We start from the raw sequence: 5,000 nt of genomic DNA, 5'->3' as shown, positions 1-5,000 counted from the left end.
GCAATGTTGATCAAGATCTTTGTTTTTATTTCTCGACTTTTAAAGATATTTTCTCTCTACCGATCGTTAGTTGGAATGTGCAGTTAGATATATCCATATACCTGTTTTTGAAATTTGCATACATATACTTTTCTCTCGTTCTTTCCATAGAAAATGTGAGTGTATTTTTATTTATCTATTTTTGTGTGTGTGTTTAGAGGTATCGTTGAGTGATGGTTGCGTGAACTGAGACATTTTTCTGTGAGCTGTGTTGAGCGAGGCAGTTGACTGGCTCTGTTGCAAAGGTAAACACACACGGCTTGCTGCTTTTCTGAAATACAGTGAAGATCGTTTTCATCCTTTCCTTAGTGAAGATAATCATTTTTTTTATCCCTCTTCCTGGCTGAACATTTTGATTTTACTCCAAGGAAGAGTCGCATTTTGTTCTCTTCCTGTCCCCTCCCCCCCCCATCTACGTATTTTTGACTAGTTATGTGAATCCTGTGTGGATCTTTTCTGTGAGTGGTTTGGCACCTGGACAAGGAAGAGAGGGGTGGACGTTCAACGAAACAAAAATTAGAAAAAGTTGTACCATTGTGAGCGCGTGTAAAGAAGCTTAGTGTTATTGAACGCAGAGACAGAACGCAGCCTTTTTGACTCGTGTAAGTGAGAACAAACAGAACATCATTCATATTTGATTCCGAGCGGCCTGCAGCTCACCGCTCTAAGGGTGAGTATTTTTTCATGTTCTTGAAGAATTCCTGGAGATGCTCTTTACATTATATTCAAAGGTCATCGTGTGATGGTGGTGGTGGGGTGTGTGTGTGTTTTGTGTGTAGTGTGTAGTGTTCGATGTGTAGTGTGTAATGTATAGTGTGTAGAGTGCAGCTAGTAGAGTTTAGATGTGCATGTGCGTGCGCTTGTGTTTGCATGTATGTATGTGCGCCTCCTACCACGTGGATACAACGCCTCCCCCCCCCTCCGAAATGCATCAGTTCTCAAATTTGGATCGTCTTTCGGCCCAACAGAAAATGCCCCGTACCTGAGCCCAGGGCAGAGCCACGTCACCCCCACAAGCAAAACGAGGCACATTCCCTCTCAATAAAACCGATTAAGACGAAAACGATTCCACAGCACACGGCCGCAGACAAAGCGTCCTCACGCCATTGCAGTGTGTCTGAAACTGCCGGGGATCGATTCGCTCAAACGACTGATTAATCCAGTGTGGAATGAATAGTATATATCAACACGCACACCTCTGCTTGTCCTCCCTCCCCTCTCTGCCGCTCTCTGTTCCCCCTTTCTCATGTTTCTCTTCCCCATCTCTCTTCGTTCTACCTTAAGAGGGATCTCTTTCATTCCCTTGCTTCTCCATTCTCCCTCTCCTTTCCTTCTCTCACTCCATCCTTCTTCCTTGTCCTTTTCATTCCTCTTCTCATACCTCATGCTTTTCCTTCGCCTCCCTTCTCTCCCCTTTCCTTTGCACTTCCCCTCTCCTCTCTTCTCCCCTTTCTTCCGCTCTCCTCTCTACTTCCCTACCTTCCCCTCTCCTACCCTCTCCCCTCCCCTTCCTCCCCTCTGTCCTCAAATTCACCCTTGATCGATGCAAAGGGTGAGCACACACCAGAGGGGAGACAAGGGGTAGTGTGAGCCTCACTACTCCATGTTGTGTGGAATGCGGCTGGTTGTTGGCAAGGGGGAGAGCACACAGACACGCTTGGATTAAACAAAACAAAAAACAACCCAAAACAAAAAACAAAACAAGACGCTCGGGTTGGTGGGAAAAAAACGAGATATGAAAAATAAAAAAAATCTGGTTTAAAAAATGCTGCAAACTATTGGATATCGTGTATGGATGTTCGTGTGTGTTGTTGATCAGCGTGTCCATAATGTTTTTCTTTAGGTGTGTTTGTGTGCTTGTTGGTGCGACTTTTAAGATCCCTTTTTTGTTTGTTTTGTTGTTTTGGTTTGCTTAGAATGGCAGTGATATGAAGAATGGAGGAGAGTGAGCGATGTTAGGGAGAACTTTTATTTATTTACGTATTGGGTCGCACGCGTGCGAGAGAAAATCGTTGTTTGGGTTTCTGACTTTCGACTGTGTTGAACTAGCGAGAGAAGGAAAGGGATAAGGATAAAATGAGGAGGAAGGAGAAAGAGGGGGAGAGGAGAGGGAGCGGGAGAGGGGAAGGGAGCGGGGAAGGGGGAGGGAGAGGGAGAGAGGAAGGCAGAGGAAGATGAGGAGAGGGAGGGAGCGGGGAAGGGAAAGGGAGAAGGAGAGGGAGAGGGAGAGGGAGAGAAGGAGAGGGAGAGAGAGAGGGAGTAGGAGAAGGAGAAGGAGAAGGAGGAGAAAAAGAAAGAATGAGAAACAGTAAAGGAAAGAGAAAGAAAAGAGATAGAGAAAAAAATAGAAAGAGAAAGAAAAATAAGTGAAGGTGAAGGAAAGTGAGAGTGAGAGCGAGAGTTATATATATAATATATATATATATATATATATATATATATATATATATATATATATATAGAGAGAGAGAGAGAGAGAGAGAGAGAGAGAGAGAGAGAGGAATATGGGAAATGGGGAGATGGGGAAAGAGGAAAAACTGACAGGGAAAGTGAGAAGGAAAAAGAAAATGGAAAGTGAAAAAGGAAATATGCAATACGGGAAAGGAAAAACAAAAACAAAAATGAAATAAAGAAAAAAAAGAAAAAAAGAAAAATGAAAAGGGTAATGAGAGAGAGAAAGAAAAGGAGAGAGAGAAGGAATGGGAGATAAATAGGAGAGGGAGAAAGAAAAAGGAAGAGAGAGAGAAAGGGAGAGGGAGAGAAAAAGGGAATGGAAGAGAAAGAGAGAAAGATAATAGAAGAAAGAGAGAGACAAAGGGAAAAGACGGAAGAAAGGGAGAAAAAAGAGAGAAAGAGGAGAAAGAGAAAGCGAGAAGGAAAGAGGGAAAAAGAAAGAGAAAAGGAGAGGGAAGCAGAAAGCCAGATGGGAGGAGAAAGAAAAAAAAGGGGAGAGAGAGAGAAAGGGAGAGGGTGAGAGGAAGAGAAAGAGGGGGGAAGAAGAGAGAGAGGGAGAGGAAGAGAGAAGGGGGGGGGGGGAGAGAAAGAGGGTAAAGAAAAGAAAGAGGGAGAGGAAGAGAAAGGCGTAGAGGAAGAAAAAGAGAGAGAGATAGATAGAAAGTGAAGAGAGAGAGAGAGAGATAGCGAGAGAGAGAGAGAGATAGCGAAGAGAGAGAGAGAGATAGCGAGAGAGAGAGAGAGATAGCGAGAGAGAGGAGAGAGAGGAGAGAGAGAGAGAGAGGAGAGAGATGAGAGAGAGAGAGAGAGAGAGGGCGAGAGAGAAAAAGGTAGGAGAGAGAGAGAGAAGAAGCGAGAAAAGGGAGGAAATAGGAGAGAGAAAAAAGAGAGGAGAGAGAAAAGGAAAGGAAGGAGAAAGATGGAAAGAGGGAGAGAAGGAGAGAGAGAAGAGAGAATAGGAAAAGGGGGGAAAAAAGAGTAGCGAGAGAGAGAGATAGCGGGGGGAAAGAAAAGGGGAGAGAGAGGAAGAGAGAGAGAAAGAAAAATAGCGGGGAGAGAGAGAGAAAAGGAGAGAGGAGAGAGAGAGAGAGAAGGAAAAGAGAGAGGGAGAGAGGGGGAGGAGAAAAGAAAAAGGGCGAGAGAGAGAGAGGGGAAAGGGGGGGGGGAGAAGGAGAAGAAGAGAGAGAAAGGAGAAGAGAGAGAAGCGAAAAAGATAGCGAGAGAGAAGAAAAAAACCCGAGAGAGAGAAGAGAGAAAAAAGGAGAGAGAGGGGGAGAGAGAGAAAAAATAGCGGGGGAGAGAGGGGAAGAGAAAAAATGGGGAGAGAGAGGGGGAGGGAGAGAAGAAAATGAGAGAGGAGGAGAAGGAAAAGAGAGGGGAAAGGGGGAAAAGATAGGGAAAAGAGAGAAGATACAAAAAGGGGAGAGATAGGAAGAAAAAGAGATAGCGAGAGAAAAAAAACCCGGGAGAGAGGGGGGAGAAACGAGAAAGAGAGAGAGGAGGAGGAGAAGAAAAGGGAGAAGAGAGAGAGGGAGAGATGGAAGAGGAGGAGAGAAGAGGGAGGGGGGAAAGAGAGAGTAGGGGGAGAGAAGAGAGAGAAAATAGGGGAAAGAGGAAAAGGGGAGAGGAGAAGAGAAGGAAAAAAGAGAGAGAGGAGAGAGAGAAAGAGAAGAGAGAGGGGAGGGAGAGAGAGAAGAGAAGAGGAGAGAGGGAGGAGAGAGAATAGCGAGGAAAAAGGGAAAATAGCGAGAGGGGAGAGATAGGGAGAAGAAAAATACGGAGAGAGAGAGAGAAATAGCAAAAGAGAGAGAGAGATGCGAGAGAGAGAAGGGAGAACGGAAAGAGAGGAAAAAGCGGAGAGAGAGAGAGAGAGGGGGAAAGAAAAAAGAGAGAGAGAGAGAGATGGAGAGGAGGGGAAGGAGAAGAGGGGGGAGAAGAGAAAGAGATACGAGGAAAAGAGATACCCGAGGAAAAAAGAGGGGGAGGAGAGAAAAAGGGGGTACGAGGGGGAAAGAGAAGGGAGAGAGAAAGAGATAGCGAGAGAGAAAGAAAGAGATGCAAAGAAAAGGGAAAGAAAGAATGGGGCGGAGCGAAAAGAAAGAGATAGCGGGGAGAGAAAGAAAGAGATAGCGAAGGAAAGAAAGGAAGGAAGAGGGGAAAGAGAGAGAGAGAGGAGAGAAGAGAGAAGAGAGAGGAGAAAGGGAAGAGAGAGGAGAGAGAGAGAGAGAGGAGAGAAAAAGAGAGAGAGAGAGAGAGATTTGAGAGAGAGATAGAAGAAGGGGAGGGGGTGGTTGAGAAAGAGAGACAGGAGAGAAAGAGAGAAGAAGAAAGAAAGAGAGAGGATAGCAAGAGAAAGAGAGAATGGAAAGAAAGAGAAAAAGGAAAAGAGGATTAGAGAAGGAGGAGATGAGAGAAGGGAGAGAGAGAGATAGCGGGGAAAGAAATAGCGGAGGAGAGAGAAAAGCGCGCGCGGGGAAAGGGAGAGAGAGAGAAGGGAGAGAGAGAGA

At 45.3% G+C, this 5,000-nt stretch overlaps 1 protein-coding gene across 1 annotated transcript in view; it reads left to right on the top strand.

Annotated features, from left to right (window-relative positions):
* Positions 1–168: 168 nt before the first annotated feature.
* LOC119584591 (ligand of Numb protein X 2-like) overlaps positions 169–5,000 on the top strand; it is a 130,798-nt gene continuing 125,966 nt past the window's right edge. Inside the window, exon 1 of the mRNA XM_037933283.1 lies at positions 169–709. The gene's annotated coding sequence lies outside the window, so the exon portion shown is untranslated. The remainder of the gene's footprint in view (positions 710–5,000) is intronic.

This window comes from Penaeus monodon, chromosome 18 (genome assembly GCF_015228065.2).
Source record: "Penaeus monodon isolate SGIC_2016 chromosome 18, NSTDA_Pmon_1, whole genome shotgun sequence".
Classification (NCBI taxonomy): Eukaryota; Metazoa; Arthropoda; class Malacostraca; order Decapoda; family Penaeidae; genus Penaeus; species Penaeus monodon.
Note: the sequence above shows the minus strand (reverse complement) of the source record. Positions and strands in the feature narration are given on the sequence as shown.